This window comes from Ambystoma mexicanum, chromosome 4p (assembly GCF_040938575.1).
Source record: "Ambystoma mexicanum isolate Mex_15411 chromosome 4p, UKY_AmexF1_1, whole genome shotgun sequence".
Taxonomy (NCBI): Eukaryota; Metazoa; Chordata; class Amphibia; order Caudata; family Ambystomatidae; genus Ambystoma; species Ambystoma mexicanum.
The window spans coordinates 745,575,893-745,591,419 of NC_090927.1; the positions used below are offsets into that span (position 1 = coordinate 745,575,893).

The following is a 15,527-nucleotide window of genomic DNA, read 5'->3' on the forward strand; positions in this document are numbered from 1 at the left end:
AGGCATACTTTTCACAAATACAAAGTTAAGTGTATATATTTTTGAAGGAGCGACCAATCATTACCCAAGCCACGAGTCTCTCCATATTAACAACAAAACCAGTCTTTCTCAAAGTTGAGAAGCAATCTAACTGCATTGAAGTTACTAACAGTGGATGGTCCTAAGGTACAAGTGTGCAAGCATTACCTGAAGCTAAGAAAGTGGCACCAATGCTTCTTGGTTATTACTGAGTCTGATAGCTGGCAAAGAAGTAAAGCTGGGGAAGGGAGACTGGCTGCTTGTAAAGATTATCTTGAAGTAGGCACAACCTGTGGTGCCAAAGACTGTGGAAGACAGAAAGAAGTGAATCTTACAGGCAATCTCAGGTTGTTATTGTGGCAGACAGACAAGAGAGGCAAAGAGACTGCCCCTTTTGAAGAAAAATAGTCAGAGGAAGAATTCCTTGCCTACCAGAGGGTGTTGAAGTACTTTAAAAGTATTCCTTGTCAAAGCCTGTCTAAAAGTCCAACTTTGAAGCTATGGTAGTTGTCCAAAGTATTGAAGCTGTGGTGATATATCTAAATGTCAGTGGATGCAACATTGCAGTAAACTAAATAAGGTAGAACACTGTGAGACAAAAGGTAACTGGTCTCATAGTATAAGGAGTAGAGGTGTGGTTGTTGAAGTGGAAGCAGCAGCACTGAGAAGTCATCCTGACAAATATACCATTGTGAATGCTAAAACGTATAACTCGAGATGCAAGATGGCCACTGCACTGTGAAGACGTGAGAACGTGAGCTCCATCTCAACTTAACAAAATAATATTAAGCGGATGGCCCTCCCATGGTTGCAGTGTGAGATTATCTTCACTTAACCCCAACATTTTTCTTTGGAATATCTTCGAAGTCGTAGACGGAGCATGCCAGGAGCCAAGAGCCGCTGCCCTGAAGGGAGTAGAAGCGCCGGAGCGGTGCGGCTGCTTCACCTGTGAAACCTTGCCGTTTTTCCCAGACCTACTGGCGCCCTGTGAGAGCGTCTGTCTCCTTTACAACATCTAGACCGGGAACAAAATAGCAGAAGGGATGCTGGCTAAACATAGTAAGATCTAGCAGTGACACTTCCTCCCTGCCAACAGAACTTGTGCATCTCGTATTACAAGCAATACAGCCAGATTTTTCGGGAGCGCTACAATTGAAAAATATCTCTCAGTGTGATGTGACACATGTTGTAGCAGGAGTCAGCTAATGCACGCCCTCTAGCCTCCGCGACCCTGTGCCTGGATTTCCCTGTAGTATCGATTTCTTTAGGGAGGATACCCAAGACTTGCTGGATCTGGGTATGCCAGATAAATGACTGCAAAACAATTTGTGTTGAGGAGAGATGACTGGGAGTGTTATTGCAGTTTAAATGGGCCCTGTGGCGATTGGGTCTGCAGCGCAACCTCTATATTGTTTCCACTGTTGCAGAAGTGCACCCAAAAACAGATGTCAATGGGAGGGCTCATTACTGGATAGGTGCTGCATGAAACGGGCAGAGAAGTATTCCTAGTGAGGAAAATGCTGGTGCGAGTAGCAACGTTGGACCTTGATAACCTTGGCCCCCTTCTCCTTTTTTGAGCATATGGGTGCTCAGAGCTGGAGACTTAACATTTTCACTTTGGAAGAAAGGTTCTATCTCAACAGATCGGTGTTGGTATCGATGCAATCAGTATTAGCCACTTACTTGCTGTACCACATACTGAATAATCCATTGCAGAAACTCTGGGCAAAAGACGCTGCAAAGCCCTTAACCCAAGGCACTTCAGGAGCCAATCCAATATCGGAATCACACGACGTGGACTTGACATGGGGGCGTCAAAAAGGAAGACTTTAAGACAAATTCTCTGCACCCTTTCAACCCTCAATTTTCAATTTCAATTTTCCACGTTCTCGTCAGAAATTAGGCTCTCATTGGCCTACTTTAGCAAAGAAATATCCTCCCTGGGAGAACGACTTCATTCAAATGGACGGGCCATACAGGAACTCGCGCAAGATTACAAGCAATCAGACATTGCCTGGGAAGACCTAGGCAGGGTGGCGCACAATCTCAAAATTCATTGTGAGGATCTAGAAAACAGATTCAGGCGCTGTAATATTCGAATAAAAAATCTTCCGGAGACGGTATCAGATACAGAATTAAAAGACACGGTTGCACACATTTTTGCAGATCTAATCTCAGAAGAGGAGGCCAGTAAGATCCTCCTAGATAAGGTTCACAGGATGGAACCTTTAAGATCTGAACCGGGAGCCTGCACTCGGGATGTGCTAGCTGCCTGTGCACTGTACCCACAAAAAGAACAAATCCTCAGTGTAACATATAATGGGTTTGAAATTCAGCTATATCAGGACCTTCCACAAACTACCCTACAAAAACGCTGTGACACGCAAGTTGTAGTAAAGAACGTACAGTCACACAGGATCAAGTATAAATTGACTTTTCCATTCAAGCTATCCTTTTCTATGGACGGTCGACAGCATAAAGTAACTTCCCAAGAGTTTGGAATTGGTTTACTTCAGATTGAAGAAGATGTAACAGCTGGCCCATCGGAGGGTATAAGTAATCAGTCCATCAAGCAACCCACATCCTGGGAATGGTCTTCACATGATCGACATGTGTAGAAACAAGGGCATGCAGAAAGACGAATGCAAAAGTCGTCTAGGAGGACCAAACCCCAAAGCACCTAGATAGAGCGAACACAGCGGGGGAAGCACTTGCACAACGATGGGGAAAAAGGGCTTATCCAAACATAGCAGAGATGGAGCTCGCATCTAAGACCTTATCAGTTCAGGTAACAGATGGGGGTTTTAGGAGACCCCGCACTTTACCCTGGGGAAAATAATGACTCACAGCTGAGGGTGTGTACCCTAGGTTACATTAAGTACTGTGGCTCATACCAGGGACTTAAGAGGGGTTAGGAGGGGGGAAAATTGTTTTCAAAGTTAGGGAAGTTAGAGGGTGGGCTGGTGGTTGGGAAAGGGGGAAAACTGCAGTGCAGGGAGTGCATGGATGTTTGTTAAGTATATATATACAAGCCAGACCAGATATTGGCATATTGCAGTGTTTAAGGTCTGTCTCCACCTAACCAATTTAAGTGAAGGGCCTAAATACTCTCACGAAATGGAGAAAATTGGAGAGCTTTCTGGCGCGCTACCAACTGGCCTTGGTGGTGCTTCAGGAGACTCACATCCGCAGGTTTGACATGCACAAACTCTGATTATGACATTATCCACCAATTTTACAGGCAAACGCAGAGGCAAAGGTGGCAGGGGTTCTCATAGTATTCAGGGCTGGGGCTCGTATTAAAGTAATCCGCACCAAGGCTCACAAAGAAGGCCGTTATGGCTTCACAATTGTAGATTCGGGTCCCCTGACATTGACAGTGGCGTCTATATGCACCCCTAACGTAGGTCAAGAGGGCTTTCTAAGGACGGCAAAATAATCCTGCTGGGAGATTTTGATATGGCTTTGGATCCTATTTGAGATCGGAGCACTGTCACACATCATGCCAAACCCCCCCACCACCTATAACACCCTGAAACAGAAATGTGCTACTATGTCCCTGGTAGATGTCTGGCCTGCGCTCAGAGGGTCAGAAAAAGGATATACTTTTTATTCACATATCCATCGCTCATTCCCACAGATATATTATGCCTGGGCCTCAATTCCACTTTTAGACTATATCACTCAAATAGCATGCCATATTATAGCACTGTCAGACCATGCTCTGGTCTCCATTGGCCTGGATATCCCACAAGGGAAACAAAGCTTATGGGCCGGGAGATTCTTTCTTGAGTTACTTGGGGATCAAGTGGTTAGAGAAAGGATCGAAGAAAAGATAGGGAAGTTTTTTTACCTTAATCCAGTTGGAGAGATAGGGGTGAACGTTATATTGGATGCTTTCAAAGCTACTTTACGGAGGGTGTTGATAGGTGTTGAAGGGGCCATTAGATTAAAACAAAAAAGGGCTTTTGAAATGGAGTTAGAGGAAGATCTACAATCCGCAATGAATAAAATGGAAACAAATACAGGGCCGGCTGCACAAAAAGCATTTAGAAGGGCGGCAGGCAGGCTAAATCTATCCCAGACTCAAAAAAGTGGAAAAATCCCTGTTATATTTCAAACAGAAATATTACATAAAAGCCAATAAGACAGATCGTGTCTCATTACGAGGTGGGCGGTAAGGGATTACTGGCACCAGTAAGGGCACCGGTGCCGTAAACCCTTACCGCCATACTAGGAGTTCCCTTTGCGGGTCCTTCCTTAACGCCTGTTTTTTTCAGGCGTTAAGGACGGGACCCGCAAAGGGACTCTAGAGCTAATTACGGTACCGCAATTTGCGGTACCGTTATTAGCGCCTTCCCCATTCCCATTGAGCCCTATGGGAGCTCAAATGGGAATGGGGAATGGCCCTGGTGAATGGGGAATTACCGGTCCCGCCAACCTTGGAATGGACCGGTAATTGCTCCATTCACCAGGGCGGAGTCGGAACGAGTTTGGAGGTAGCCATGGCGCTAATAGCGCCATGGCTACATCCAACCTCGTAATGAGGCCCATCGTCTTTTATCTAGACAAATCTGGAAAAATATGATTATACAGCCGATACCACTCCCCTCAGGTGAGATGGTTCCCGAGACCCCCCATATTAGTGCGCAATTTCACACATTTTATTTGCACTTGTATTGGTCGGAATTTCCGGATCCATTATCCCAAAAAGCATACATAGATACAGTTGCCCATCCCCAGTTAATGCCTGCAGATAAGGAGCTGCTCGAAGGAGATATCGCTCAGGAAGAGGTCTTCAAGGTCATGTGTAATTTGCCGTTAAGCAAATCTCAAGGTCCAGACGGCTATCCAGCTCAGTTTTATAAAACTTTCCAGAATATATTGGTGCCTAAACTAACCTATCTATACAATTCTATTGTACATTTGGGTTGTATTTCCCCCCACCATACAGGAAGCAAACATTTTCTTATTTCCCAAATCTGGAAAAGATATGTGTAGTTGCGGATCATACCTCCCGATAGCTTTAATCAATCAGCATGCAAAAATCTACACTAAGATATTGGCCAATAGAATGTAATATCTTCGCCCTTCATTAATACACCTGGACCAATCTGGTTTTATAAAATATCGTCACACCCACAACAATATCAGGAGAAAGTGGAAAAGAAAGCCATACCAGTGGTTCTTCTATCGTTAGATGCAGAGAAAGCTTTTGACCGGGTCTAGTGGACCTTGGAAAAGATGGGATTTGGTCAAAAATTCATACATATGATACAAGCAAGCTATATTCATCCCAGCGCCAGACCATTTATCAATGGGTAATTATCTTCCCCTACAGCTCTACAACGTGGGACCAAAAAAGGGGCCCACTCTCTCCGCTTCTATACGCTTTACATTTAGAACCACTTCTTGCCAAGATTAGACAGACTGACACTATTCATGGGATAGACTTCGGTGTTGTCTCACATAAAATAATGGTTTACGCAGATGATATGCTCCTTCTAGTTTTCAAATCCTTTCATATCCCTGCATGCGGCGGTAAATGAATTGGCAAGGTTTGGGTTGGTAGCAGCGTTAAAGATAAACATTACCAAATCGGAAATTCTAAATGTATCCCTCCACACAGAGAAAATACAATGTCTATGCTCACAAACGCTCTTTGGGTGGGCACAGGCAGGGATTGAATTACTTGGCATAACCATAACACTGACATTAGAAGGGTTATACAGGGCCAATCATCCTTGTTGCTAAAAGAAGTTCAGGGTCAATTGTCGAAATGGGGACAGCTCTCTGTGTCTTGGTTGGGCAGGATCAGTTCTGTGAAAATGGTCACTCTACCTCCGGTCCTATACATGTTTCAAGCATTACTAATTCGGGTCCCCCTCTCTTTCGTTCATAAACTGAATGGGGCGATTACTTCATTTATTTGGAGTCATGAAAGCTTGGTGCGCAGAAAACCTTGTGAAAGGATGGGTCCAGATAGAGACGGCATTATGTGGGTCACAGCTCAGAGACGTGTTGTGGCTGCCAAAACAAGATCGGCTCCCTAACATTCACAAAAGTGCAATTATGAGACTGGATGAGGAACTATGGGACACAGTGGTTAAGAAATATCACCTCACGACCTTTGCTTCACCTCTTACACCTTTATTCCACAACCCACAGTTCACACCAGGCCTCAAACCCCATGCATTTTTAGATTGGAAGCGGGCTGGTTGCACTAGATTACGAAACATGTTTCAAGGAAAAGAACCCACATATTTTATACTATTTAAGTCAGAAATGAGGCTCCACAAATCTGCCCGATTCCAGTACTTTCAGGTCAGGCATTGGATACTAGCTCCCCCACATAAGAAAGCAGCAGCTAGAGATTTAACCCCTTTTGAAACATTTGTAACCACCAATCCAGGTGACACACCCCTCATCTCTAATTTATATAAAATTATGGCGGATACCATGCCCTCAACTCTGTTGAAATCCATACAAAACTGGCATTTGTCCCTAGAGGAGACGTTATTGGAAGCTGAGGGGGAGGAATTGTGGAAGGACATACCCAATACATCAGGTCTATCCAAGTTAGGGAATTTTGGTAAAGATATTAACTCAATGGCACTATACACCAGCCCGCTTACATAGAATGAAGCCCTCAATTTCAAATAGGTGTTGGAGGGAATGCGGAGCAATTGGGGATTGGGTGCATATTTGTTGGGGCTGTCCGGTGCTGAGAAATTATTGCAATTAAGTAAATAATCACATGTCGCAAATGTTTGCTCTGCAAAGACCTAGGACTCTTAGATCATGTATAATGGTTTCTATCGAAGAAGATCTGAGAAATAGCTCCAAACAAAAATGCAAAGCCTTTATCATCTTGCATTTAGCAGCACATTTGGAGATTGCTCAAAACTGGAGATTAAAAAAATCACCACATATCACTGAATGGGATGTTAAGGTCTGGAACGTTGTGGCACTCGAATGGATTACATACTCTATACAGGGACAACAAACTAAATTCGGACATGGTGTTGGACTTTCTTCAAAGTGGCTACAATATTTCTTACTGTCCTCAGAAACTTCAAATTTGGGTATTTCTTCATTTATCAAGTACTGTTATTTGTACCATGCACAGCAGGGAAAGTGGGTTGGGGGATAGAGAGGGTGGGGGATGCCTGTTTGTTATTATCTAAAATGCCAATAAAACAAAATAAAAACAAAACAAAAAAAGCATAACTCAAGAAATCAAAACTGTTGATCAAGAATTGTATATTATTAGCAGTGTGGATATTGCATTTTCTTTTGAACTGTGGCAAGTCTTCTTAAAGAGGTGACCAAGCATCGTGGCCAGGAGTACCACTGGTGATATTTTGATTAGAAGTGGAAAGTGGATATTTTAAGCCAGGAGAAGAGATTTGTTGTCAGTGGAACCTTAATTTATGGACTTTTACTTTGACTTTGAAACATCAAGAACTGATTCAAGACATTTCTTTTCTTGGTTAAAAATTTGCAGAAGTGACTTTGAATCCTGGGGAAGAGAGATTACCCAGCACAGTGGAAGGTCCTTCAGGAACTGTGACTGTTATTCATGTCATGCTGAATTGCCATACATTTTCTTTTTACATTTGTTGCTTCATGTGAGGGCCAGTTATCCTATGTTAAAGTGTGTTCCCTTAGCTTTGGTAAGGCAGGGGAATCCTCAGCATAGTGGGGATACTGAGGCATTTTTTAATATTATTGTAAGAATAATTTGGCATACTTTGATAAACCATCAAACAGTTGTCTGCCTTGCATTACTGACCCCTCATAAATATAATGATCTTATATCCATTTTTGGGGATGGTTACTTGTTCTGTGACACTAGGTGCATGCATGCTTTGTGGTTGGCTAAAGTGTTTTCAGTAAAGTTTATCTGACAGACATTCGTGCAGCTGGAAAATCTGATTTTAAAACCCTGGTAGGCAACAGACAAAAATAAGACAGGCAACTACCTTTTCAACCGTTGACATTGTATATATTTTATATGTTGAAAACAATTGTTTCTATGTCACCAACCCACTATACTTTACCTTGGGTTTCACCCTCCCCAGTCTTTGTATATGCTTTCTTTCTATGCAGTAGGGCTCTGCATAATTCGTTTTTCAATAATGTCCTGCTAAAACATTCAATTCCATAAGAGAGCTATTCACGTCCCTAATTCCTAGCCCTTGAAATCGATGACTAATGTTGAACCGATATTTGTTATTTGTAGAATAAACTACATGAAACAGTGTTTTATCAGGTTCTGCGAATTTAACAAAGGGTTCAGTGACATACAAATGCCTTAAGATTCTTTTAAAAAGCTTATACGAATTTGTGAGGTACTAGTGAGATTTTAGGAACAATACCAACAACTTTATAAACACATATATGGCACCCATTTTCTTATTGAGTTCTTATTCTTATAAAGTCTATATTTTGCTAAATCCTATTGTATTGTTTATAAGGATTTCATCAGAATCTTATAAGAAATGTTTGCATGGACATTTCAGGGCCTTGGAGCAGAATTCATCCAAAGCATCTGCTAAGATCCGGCAATAAAGTACTCCTAATAGTTCCATGCTTCATCAGGAAATAACAAACATCGCCAACCTCCACCTCACATGGACTGAACACCTCCAACCGAACTACAACACTGTACTGGAAGCACTCAACGCCATCCTCTCCACCTGCATCGATCAACACCTGTCTCTGAAACAATGCACCTACAAACCAAAACCGTCAGAACCATGGTACATGTAAGAACTCAACCTCATCAAAAGAGTCTTCAGGAAACAAAAGAAAACCCGGTGCTGCTCCAGGACTGCATCCAACCTGGCACTCCTCAAGGAACTCTGAGCAACTCACTGACAATTAATCAACACAGCCAACGCCTCCTACTATCCAAACACCATAGCAGAAGCTGACAACAAAAGCAGAGCCCTCTTCAAAGTGGTCAAGCACAGTGTCAACCCGCTACCCACCGTGCCATACCACACTCCATTGAAAAGTCCACCACCATCAAGACCTTCTTTATCGACAAAATCAGCAAGACTCGCCAGCACATAGACACCAGTTCTGCATCCACAGACCCACCTCACGTCCCTCCTCGTGAAATCTCCACACCCTGGACAACAATCAAGACACTCTCTACAAGAGGACCTGGTAGAAACCCTGGCCGTCCTCAAAGCCACATAGTATGCAGACGCCATCCTCCCAGCATCTATCCTCATGACCCTCCCCACAAAAGACATCATCAACAGTTCCCTAACTCAAGGCACCTTCCCACTAACCCTAAATATAGGACAAATCCTCCCTCTACTAAAGAAACCCACTCTGGATCCCGACAACCTAGGTAACTATCGCCCCATCACCCCTCTTCCCTTTCTAGATAGAATCATCGAGAAAGCAGTGGCCGCACAACTGCAGCAACATGTCAACACCAACAGCTCGCTAATCTTGACTCCCTCTCTCCTCATCCTCCTTGACCCTTCCTCTGCTTTTGACACAGTCAATCATGCCATCCTGATCAATCGACTCTGTGAGAACCTGGCCATCATGGATCAGATCCTGGAGTGGCTGACCTCCTTCCTCCTGGACTGACCCTCCCAGGCCCAACTTGCGTCCTTACTCTCCACCATCTCTCTCTCCACAGGTGGTGTTCCCTAGGGCTCTATCCTCTCACCCTGGCTCTTCAATGTCTATTTGGCCCTTCGACCCACCTGATCTCTACCTTCTCCTCTAACTTTTCAGTGTTATGCAGATGACACTCCGATCTCTTTCAGGCTCCCCTCAGCCTCCTCTCCTCTCTCGCTCATTCCTGACTGTCTATCTGCGATTCAGGACTGATGCACCTCCAAAGATCTCTGCCTTAATACCAGTAAGACATAAATCCTTCTTATTGGGAGCCCTGCTCCCGCTTTCCCTCTCGCACTCTGGCCGCCCACCTTGGGCCCTCTTCCTTCGCCTTCCTGCGAGGCAAAACCATTGGTGTCATCTTCCACTCTGCTCTCTCCTTCTCTCCTCACATTGTGGACCTTGTCAAGAAGGCCCACTACCAGCTGCACCTTGTCAGAGGTATTCTTCCTTTTCTCATTTTCCCCAGAAGCTTGCTATCTGCAGAGCTCCCTTGCCTTGTTGTGCCTAGGAACACCTGTGTACAGGCGCGTTATAACTGATATATCATATCATATTATATAACAATCTCCTCCAAACCTACCAATCCGGTTTCAGACCCAGATGCAGCATGGAGACAGCAACCATACAGGTGGCCTACGAAACCCTCAACATCCTTGACAAAGGCCACCCTTGCCTCCTGGTTCTACTCGACCTCTCAGCCACTTTCAACAAAGTAGATCACCAGGCACTCACAAACACCCTACATCAGCACATGGGAATCAGCGACCTTGTCCTGCGCTGGTTCAAGTCCTACCTGACCAACTGCTAGCAGTTTGTTCAGATGGACTTTTCTAGATCGGCAATGCTACCCCTCACCTGTGGAGTCCTGCAAGGTTCCATCCTCTCCTCAGTGATCTTCAATCTATACATGGAGCTTCTGGGAGCCCTCCTAGCTCTCCTAGCCACACACAAAATCCACATCCACCAAAACACTAACGACACACTTCGACAAACACCTCTCCTTCAAGAAACACACAACTAAGAAAACTCAGACAGTTGGTATCAGCTCTCCCTCCTGTGGAAAGTCAAGCCCTTCCTCCCACCAGACAGCTTTAGATTCACTGTTCAAGCATTAGTCCTATCCCACCTGGAAGGGGGCAATGCCCTCCACGAAAGCCTCCCATCGTCCATCCTTGTGTCCCTGAGAAGTGTCCTACACATGGCTGCACACCTCATCAAGGGTCTGCGCAGATATGACCACATCACCCCGGCCCTCATCGACCTTCACTAGCTCCCACTGCACGTACGAATCACCTTCAGGTCTCGTGGCATCATCCATAATGTAGTCTTCCTCAAGTCACCCAGCTACCTCGTGTATAAACTCAGCATCTCTGGTAGACAGCGCACCAACAGAAGCCAGGCCACGTGCAGACTTGAAATCTGCCACTGCAAAAAGGAAAGGACCTGAAAACAAGCCTTCTCTGCATACGCTGCAAGACTATGGAACCTCCTCCCCGTCAGCATCAGACTTGCTTCCACGCTCCTTCAATTCAGGAAAGAACTCAAGACCCACTTTTTGTAGGAGTCTCTGGAGTCTCTCCTCCTCGACACCTAGGCCATCACATCGCCCCAGCGCCACCTGTCTCACGAGACCCCGTCTGCCCCTCTCCTTCCGCCACCCTCTGCAGCTGTACCCCTCCTCTGTGCCCCTCTGCATCCCATCCCCGTTGTATATCTGTTCTGTTGTTACCTCTGAAAATTGCTCAGTTATGTATCTGTACTGTGGTATACCCCTGTAATGCTCTGTTGTGTATCTGTATTGTTGTATACCTGTGTAAAGCGCTCAGTTGCTTCTCAAAGCTGGGTCCGCGCTCAATAAATACAATAATAATAATAATAATAATAATAATAATAATAATAATAGTTCCACTTTCACAAATATGACACCCAGACTCTGAAATTCACTCCCAAAGAAAATGTGAACACTTCAGGATGGCTTAGCCTTCTGGACATCACTGAAGATTTGGCTACTTACCAAAGTGTATACCCTTGTAAGGTAGTCATGTTACATGAGTGACAGTTGAATTGTGTGGGACTCAGGGGGGCAGGAATTCCCCCAGGCGATGTGAAGGGCTACCCAGAGGTGCAATATTGGTTCTCCCAGAGGGCACTTGTCAGAGAGATATTCTGTGCAAACCTTCATCAAAGATAGGGGACTATGAAGAAGGAAGGGGTTCCTTTTCTGCCCCTATCAGCCCTTTCCTATGTACAGGCAGACATCTGAAGTCACACAACAAGCCATTCTCTTATTCTGAATGTAGGGGCAGCACAGAATTTAGGTGGTGCAGTCCAGCCAAGAAGGGTAGGTATTTAATTGAACATACAAACTTGTCCTCCCTCCCCATTTCAATCATCAAGGCAAACCCAGAAACCACACACTTTGCTTAGTGAAGAATGGGCCAGAGGCCCGACTAGTAAGCATTCTCTCTCTTACTCACATGGAGGTTTTCCATCTCTCAGGCAAGGCACATATATAATTCCGGAAGCAGGCCCACCATCTCCCTGGGTGCCATAGATAACTTTCCAACACTCACCAAGCCAAATTAGCAGCAGTCCAAAGATGAACCCCCTCAGCAAGTCACGTATGTCGGGCATTGCTTTGTGGAACAACATGGATATGCAGACCCTACCGTCTGACTCCAAAATGGAGTAGGGTTTTACATCACCCACCCCGCAAAAGGGGATACTTTAATCTTAATGCCCTTAGAGAGAAAATGATTACCAGCTGGGGAAAACAAAAAAGGAAACCAGGGCCCTTGCTTACAACCACATCAATATGAGAACAAGCCTGTCTATAAGTCCCTAACAGAAAGAGGGTAGTGAGGGACCATTAAAAATCCATAATATATGATCAGGGTAATCAGGAGTACTGTATCGACATGTAGCTCACTGAGTGGAGGCACAGACTGGGATACAGACATGGAGGAGAGAAGAGCAGATAAGAAATCACAAAGTTGTTGCTATATCTCAGACAACGGCAGGGACAAGAACAAGGGCGAGGAACAAAGCTGCAAGCCTGCTGAGTGCTATATCTCAGACAATGGCCAGGACCAGAACAAGAGTAAGGAAAAGGTTGCAAGCCTGCTGAGGACTATATCTCAGACGATGGCAGGGACAAGAACAAGGGCAAGGAACAAAGCTCCAAGTCTGCTGAGGGCTATATCTCAGACAATGGCCAGGACCAGAACAAGAGTAAGGAAAAGGTTGCAAGCCTGCTGAGGACTATATCTCAGACAATGGCAGGGGCAAGAAACAAAGCTGAAAACCTACTAAGGTCTATAGCTCTGAAAATTGTGGGGCCAAGAACAAGAGTAAGTAACAAAGCTACACGCCTGCTGAGGGCTATTTCTCAGATAATGGCAGGGACAAGAACAAGAGCAAGGAAGACAGCTGCAAGCCTGCTGAGGGGTATATCTCAGACTATGGGCCTTCTTACAGGTCTGCTGGTCCGAAATAAGGGTGCCAGTAGCAATGCACCAGCACCCTCTCCGGACTGGTAGACTACAACTGTGCATGCCGAACCATTGCGCATGGCAGGTCTGACCTGCTGGGTGCAATGGACCCAGTAGGCACAGTTGTCATGGAAGCACCGGCACCGTTAATAACGGTGCCACCGAGTCCGAGTCCCCATTCCTGTGGAGTCGTATGGGACTCCACGGGAATGGGGACAAATATTTTCCGCCACCTGATATCCCGCCACCGGATATTGTAATGTCCCGGTGGCACCAGGATCTCAGGCAGTATACACAGTGTTAGAGTCAAGCGGCAACATGCCGGTAGCACCAGCGGGTTACCGCCGGACTTGGAATGAGGAACAAAGCTGAATGCCTGCTGAGGGTGATACCTCAGACAATGACAGGGGCAAGCACAAGAGCAATGAACATAGCTTCAAGCCTGCTGAGGGCTATATCTCAAATAATGGCAGGGACAAGAACAAGAGTAAGAAACAAAGCTGCAATCCTGCTGAGGGCTATACCTCAGACAATGTCAAGAAAATGAGCAAGAGTAGGAACAAAGCTAAAACCCTGCAGAGGGCTAATCCTCAGACAATGGCAGTGACAAGAATAAGACCAAAGAACAAAACTGAAAGGCTGATAAGGGCTATATCTCAGAAATTGGCAGGGACAAGAACAATGGTAAGGAACCAAGATACAAGCCTGCTGAGGGCTATATCTCAGACAATGACAGGGACAAGAACAAGAGTAAGGAACAAGGCTGCAAGCCTGCTGAGGGCTATATCTCAGACAATGGGGGGACCAGATCAAGAGTAAGGAACAAAGCTGCATGCCTGCTGGGGACCTTATCTCAGAAAATGCAGGGAGAAGAATAAGAGCAAGGAACAGAGCTGAAAGCCTCCTGAGAGCTATATCTCAGATAACGACAGGGCTAAGAACAAGAGTAGGGTACAAATCTGCAATTCTGCTGAGGGCTGTATCTCAGATAATGGTGGGACAAGAACAAGAGTAAGTAAGAAAGCTACACACATGTTGAGGACTATGGGCCTCATTAAGGGTCTGGCGGTAACAGAGGGTGCTAGGGGGCCACCCAAGATGGCCGCCAAGGCTTGAGCTCCCGCGTTGTCCCAGATTAATCCGAAAGAATCCTGCTGTTCCAGAGTTGGTTATTCCCAACCAAGTTGTGCCCCCGGCTCCTAAACTCCTTGTCTCCCCTCCCTCTAAATCCAGAGGAAAATCGGCTCTGCTACGCGCCGATACGGCCCATCAGGTGCTGGGGCCCGGCAAGTCGCGTGGGCCTGGCGGGCTGCCCCGGCGTGTGGGCCGCCCCTGCGGTGCGGATGTTCCTGGTGCCCTGGGCCCCGGAGTGGCTGCGCTGCCCAGAGCGCAGACGGAGGTGGACCATCGGTGCGAGCCCACAACGAAATCTCGGTGGCCCGCATTGGCCGGTAAACAAAGGCGGTGAAACGGGCTCCAGAAGACAGGCGCGCTCCGGTGCCCTGGTGCAACGAGAGGCCGAGGTGGCTCATTTCGTGGGAACCTGACGAGGGAAGCGACGGTGGAGCGAAGCCCTGACCAGTGCCAAGACTGAGGTACGAGCGGCTGGAGGCGGGAGCGGGGAGAGGTGGCTCATCATTCATAACAACCTGCTTCACTAGGCCCTCTCCGTCCCGGAGACAAACTCCAGCGGCCCCCGTCCGCTTCCGGCGGCCCTCCCTGCCGGCGCCACAACAGAGAGGGCCCCGCGTCCCTAGGGACCCGAGACTAACACAATCCACCCGCTACCCCCTGTGAGGTCAAATTACCCAGGCGGAGCGCCCATACGGATGGAGGTGCGTGCGGCGGAAGGGATAGCGCTGCCGGAGAGGCTCCACCAGCCGGAGCTCCCACGAACTCAATACCATCAACGACCTGCTCGCTCTGGCTGCAGATGTCTCATGGCAAACAACTTTTAGACTGAAGGCGAGCTGGCCCCCACTCCTGTTCCTCTCCTTACCGACAGAACGGGCTTGGCATGACCGCACACTCACGGCAGAACACTTTCGGCCACACCAGACGGCGCCATATTAGAAGGCATCTGCCACTCTTGGCTTCCATCGTAGCTCTTGCCTTTCTAAGGGCTCCACAGAGAACCCACTTCACAGCAGACCTCCAGTCAAGGCCTACAAACTACATCCATCCAGCAAATTACGATGGGGAAAACCGATAAAATGCAAAGGAAACTGGACTTTGACAATGGCACAGCCTCAAAAACACCCCGCTTACAAGAAGAAGATGAACCCACACCGAGAAGCTCACAGCAAACAGAACCAGGGAACAATTCGCTGTAAATTAAAGAACTCCTCCTTGAACTGAAGGTGGGCA

At 46.3% G+C, this 15,527-nt stretch overlaps 1 long non-coding RNA gene across 3 annotated transcripts in view; it reads left to right on the top strand.

Annotated features, from left to right (window-relative positions):
* Positions 1-15,527, top strand: part of LOC138453447 (uncharacterized) — a 268,937-nt gene that overhangs the window by 165,998 nt on the left and 87,412 nt on the right. For 2 of the 3 annotated variants that reach the window (XR_011260429.1, XR_011260427.1), the window contains exon 3: positions 8,544-11,518. The exons of the other annotated variant lie outside the window; for it this stretch is intronic. This is a non-coding gene — a long non-coding RNA (uncharacterized lncRNA). Of the gene's footprint in view, positions 1-8,543; positions 11,519-15,527 lie in introns of those variants that run through there. 3 annotated transcript variants of the gene reach the window in all.